A 5480-nucleotide genomic window follows, 5' to 3' on the forward strand; every position below is an offset into this window, starting at 1 on the left:
TTTAGTCAAATGTATATGATCCTTGAATATGATAACACGATATAACTGTAAAGGTATCATGTAACAGTGTAGAAGGTAAGATAGAAGAAAATTGTCTGCATTGCTAATAATGATGAGAACTTATAGATAAAGAAAAATGATGAGGAAGAAAGACATTTTCCTGTATTAAAAGCAAGCAGAAAGTGCAAGTTATTGTAGAGAATCTACAGATGAAAACTGTTACAAACAGTAGTTAAAATATGCCTTTAAAGGTAGCTAAGAAGAGATATTATATTTTACGTGTCTGGAGTAATAAATATTGGAGCAGAGAAGGTTGGACATTTTCTCAACAGCCTCTCTCCCATCCCAGTCTCATCTTTAGTGCTAGGAACCAAACCCAATTGTTTACCAGGTTAGTGCTCTACCATAGGTAAAAAAAACCCTCAAAGCCTCAAAAGTCCTTTTATTTCAAAACAGTGTGTCATTTTATAGCCCAGACAAACCTAGAGCTCACTTTAGAATTCAAGTTTGCCTTGAATTTATGCAAAATCTTTTTGCCTCAGCATCAGAATGCTGGGCTTTCAGGTGTGAGCATCCATATCCAGTTCTGTAAGGTTGAATTGCTGAGATTAAAGAGAATCCTTGATTGAGTAACCTTATGACATCACACAATATATTCACCAGGCATTCTTGTCTTCAGTTTGAGTAAAGAGACAAAAGAACGCACTTTATAATAACACAATCTTCATGGGGAGGTAGGTTGACATGCTTGGGACACAAGCAATCTGACAGTTAATTAAGTAACATTTTTATATGCAATGGCTTATAGGCAAATGAATGAGGGATAAAGAATGACTTACACTGGGGTGGTGTAGGAAGTACTTCTGTGTATGTGTTGCTTTTATTGGATAATGAATAAAGAAGCTGCATTGACCTTTGATAGGGCAGAGTAGAGCTAGGTAGAGAAAACTAAACTGAATTTTGGGAGAAAGAAGGCAGAGTCAGAGAAATGCCATGTAGCCAACAGAGGGGAATGATGCAAGCTGCCAGCTGGAACCTTGCAGGTAGGCCATGAGCCTTATGGTAAAATATAAAGAATGGAAATGGGTTAATTTTAGATGTAAGAGATAGGTAACAATATGCCTAAGTGATTGGCCAAGCAATGGTTTAATTAATAAAGTTTCTGTGTGATTATTTTGGGAGTCTGGGTGGCTGGGGAAAAACAAGCAATTTCTGCCAACACTTGGGGGGATAAATACCATTGTAATCTTATACATCAATTGTTTCTAGTAAGAAACCAGAGGTTTATGATTATATCCCTGTTCCTGGACACTAGTACATAGACTCTAAATGTTTAGAAACATTGTCTAGATTATGAAGGGACACGGTGGTTGTGTGTATGTGCGGACAGCGTTTTGTCATGGGACCTGTGCAGTTGGAAATACTGCTTTTCATCCTGGTAGCGTACAGTGCGTGGACTGAGACGACAAAAAAGGAGGACAATGATACAGAACGTTTGTCCAGCATATGCGAAGGTTGTCACTTCTAAAGGAGACTCTTACTTTGCAAACCCAGTCTACTGTGCCAGATGAGGTACTGAGGAATACAACAGTGGAAAAGTGTGTAAGCTGCTGAGCATGGAGCTTCAGGAAGAGCTGAGTTGCACCAGTCTATCTCAAGAAGTTCTGGAGCTGGGACAGGTGCTAGACACAGGCAAGAGGAAGAGACACATGCCCTACAGGCTTTCCGAGACAAGATTGGAAGAGGCTTTGGAGAATTTATGTGAGCAGATCCTGGACTACAGTGTTCACGCTAAGCACAAGGGCTCGTTGAGATACGCCAAGGGTCAGAGTCAGACCATGTCAACACTGACCAGGCCTCGTACAGAAGGGAGTGAAGGTGGATCTGGGGATCCCTCTGGAGCTGTGGGACGAGCCCAATGTATAGGTCACATTCCTCAAGAAGCAGTGGGAGTCTATGCTGGAGGAATTTGAAGATGTTGTGAGAGACTGGTATTTCCACCATCAGGAGCAGCCCCTGCAGCATTTTCTCTGCAAAGGTCATGTGCTTCCAGCCTCTGAAACTGCTTGTCTACAGGAAACCTGAAATAGAAAGGAGAAGATCGGTGATGGGCATGCAGAGGAAGAGGAGGAAGAAAAGGAGGAGGAAGAAGAGGAGATCACCAAGGCTTCAGGCAATTCCAAGCATGACCCAGAAGACCTTTGAACTTCCAGGAGGGGTCATGGGGAGTTTTCTAAACTCATTCTCCCTTCCCCGTGTCAAGGCTTGTAACCGTCCTGTCCGTATGTTCCCAGGACCCAGAACAGCAATGTGAGAGGAGAAAAAGGTGTAAGAAGCTGGGGCAAGTTTTGCTTTCAGAGATGCTACCACTTAACTGAGCAAATGCGTGTGGTGATGGTGTTGAAGCTTTCTCTATATTTTTTGGTCCTCACCTGCACCAATTGGTCAATGATGGTATGAGCTGTGGGAAAGTCTCTTTGCTTTTTGAAGGGGGTCTATTTTGACCTGTTCAAGAGGCTAGAGGAAGGCTACAGATGTAGCTCAGTTGGTGGAATGTCTACCTAGTATGGACAAAGATGTGAATTGGATCACATAAAACCTGATGGTGGCAAACCCTTATAATCTCAGCACTTGAGAATTTTGAATGAGTTGACTACACCTTCAAGAGAATAGAATGAATTATTTTCCCTCCTTCAATTCATAAAAAAGAATATAAAGTGAAATACATATGCCATGTCCATAAAGTTATGGGGATCCTGAAAACGTGACAGCTAGATGACTGGATATTATACTTTCTACTCCCAGCAAGGTGTCTCCTCAAACATCATTTTTTGTTCTTAGACCCCTACTTCCAAAGGACCCTCAAGTTCAAGGCATGAAGATGGAAGGGCTCTACAGACAAAAACACAAACAAGCTAATTTCTCATCACCTGACACTAAGATGTAGGCTTTACAAAATAATCTCTAAAAATATCAACAGCTTCAAAGAGTGTTTGGAAGTAGTATGTTTACAAAGCAAAATCAGGCTTCTATGGAAATGAAATAATTTGAAGACATAACATACCAGATTTTAGAGATTAATTAAAACTTAGTTACTTTGTTCCTAGTTTTGAGAATAAAGATCAGCTCTAGAGGCTGAGAGTGAAATAAAAGTGGCATTTTTTTATAAGTAATAACAAAGGGGAAGAAGTTACTAGAAATGTCTTATTAGAAACTACAACAAAATTTGTATTTCCATCCAAATGCCTGATAATATTAAATTGTAATGGTGTGTAAAACTCGGAGCAAGTCATGACTGAACACTAAGTTTTTATGAAGACATTTTATATTATCGTATCAGTATTGATTTCTTTTTCTTGGATACAATAGTATTTTTGTCAAAATTTATAAATAAATAATGTTATTATAATAATATCTGTCTCACAGTATTGAATAGTAAATAGAAGAACATGGTAGAAATTACCTCATGTTTCCAAAATACTTTGTAAATGTTCATTACATATGCATTAGTATATTTGTAAAATAATATGATGGAGTTAAAATATGACATATGACATTTTCTAATGGATTGCATGGATTTCTATCTCAGATTTTAATGAACTATTCTCAATTATCTTAAAGAAAATATATTGTAGTATGATTCAGATACAGAATATGGGTTCTTACAATTATTTGTTTGGATGAGTTAAGTTTTTTGTAACTGCTGTAATTACAGTGCCATATACAATATTTCAAGAGATATGCATGCTTACTTTTAGTTGTGGAGTCTGAGTTTTGGGGACTAAGATGTTGGCTGGACAATAATGGTCCCTTTGATGATATTAAGATATGCTGATCAATTCTGTGTCCTCCTCCTGTCCTCCCTTGGTTAGTTGGCAATTTGTTTATTTCTTGGATTTGATAGAGAATCACTTTTCACAGATGTGTGTGACTCTCTTATAGAGTTTTCCTTTCAGTAAGGACACTAGCCTACTTGGATTAGAAATCCACCCTACTCAAATATGGTCTCTACTTAAGTAATTGCATCTGCAATGGTTCTGTGTCCAAAGTTAGATTATGAAGCACTGGGGATTTGGACCTAAGCATGGGAGATTAAGTGACAAAATTCAAACAATAAGTATTGACAAACATATATTAACATATAACATCATGACAATCGAGGTAGAACACATTTCTATAACCCTTCCCAAATTTTCTTCAACTTTCCTAACAATTCCAAATTACTTCAGATTGCGGGAATTAATTTTTGAAAATTAATACTGATCAGACTTTTCTAGAGTATTCTAATTGTAATAGTGTGGTACCTACTGTATTACCGCTCTAAGGATTACCTCTATTTTATTTTTTTTTCCTTTCACCTGTTGAAAGGCATTAAACTTGTGTTGTGTATTATCTGCTCTGATCAAGGCTCTAGGGCATTTTGTGAACAACTCTTCACATGTACACTTTCATTTATTTTAGGTAAACAAGCAGAATCTTAGGTCACATGGTATATATATATATATACATATATATATATACATACATACATACATACATGTATACTCAAATATATATGAGTCCGTTCAATTTTGCTGAATTATTTATCACCGTGTTGTGACACTTCATATCCCTGCTAGGATGTGTGAGAAACTTTGTATGAAGTTAAGCAAACATGGTAATTTTTCTAAGTTTAGCTATTCAATGTGTGTGTAATGGTGCCTTCTCTGTTTTTTTTTCTCTCTCTCTCTTTTTTTTAGGTAAGCAAAGGTAGTATATTGATTGATACCACAGGTAATTGAGGCAAACATTAATGAGAATTGGCTATAAAAAAGGGAAAGTGAAACCCACTGAAGATAATTTACAAAGAAAAAAACTTACAAAAGAAAATGGTTTTTGAAGGAAGATGATAAATTTGAATAAGGGCTTTAAAATGATAGCTTGAGCTTCATAATTTCTGCTTTGTCTTCTCTCTGAAATAACCTGCCATTTTTTTTTTTTGCTTTATAAATAATACCATTCAACATTTGCACTTTCTTCCCTCCTCCCATTTTTCTCCCAGTTCCCCCACTCCCTCTTCTCCCTCCTCTTTCAGTCCTAAGAAGTCCAGGTACCTGCCCTATGGGAATTCCAAGGCCCTCCCCCTTCCATCCAGGTCTAGGAAGGTGAGCATCCAAACAGACTAGGATACCCAAAAGCCATTACATGCAGTAGAATCAAATACCAGTGCCTTCTCACTTTTCTCTCTCCCTATCTCCCCTTCCCCCCCATCCCTCCCCACCCCCAGTTCCCAATTTTTGCCCAGCAATCTTGTCTACTTCCAATATCCAGGAGGATAACTATATGTTTTTCTTTGGGTTCACCTTCTTATTTAGCTTCTCTAGGATCGCGAATTATAGGCTCAATGTCCTTTATTTATGGCTAAAAACCAATTATGAATGAGTACATTCCATGTTCATCTTTTTGGGTCTGGGTTACCTCACTCGGGATAGTGTTTTCTA

The 5480-nt window shown here is 37.8% G+C and overlaps 1 pseudogene; it reads left to right on the forward strand.

Annotated features, from left to right (window-relative positions):
* Positions 1 to 1378: 1378 nt before the first annotated feature.
* Positions 1379 to 2205, forward strand: LOC142850736 (protein canopy homolog 4-like; annotated as a pseudogene).
* Positions 2206 to 5480: the final 3275 nt, after the last annotated feature.

Source organism: Microtus pennsylvanicus, chromosome 5 (genome assembly GCF_037038515.1).
Source record: "Microtus pennsylvanicus isolate mMicPen1 chromosome 5, mMicPen1.hap1, whole genome shotgun sequence".
In the NCBI taxonomy this organism is placed as follows: domain Eukaryota; kingdom Metazoa; phylum Chordata; class Mammalia; order Rodentia; family Cricetidae; genus Microtus; species Microtus pennsylvanicus.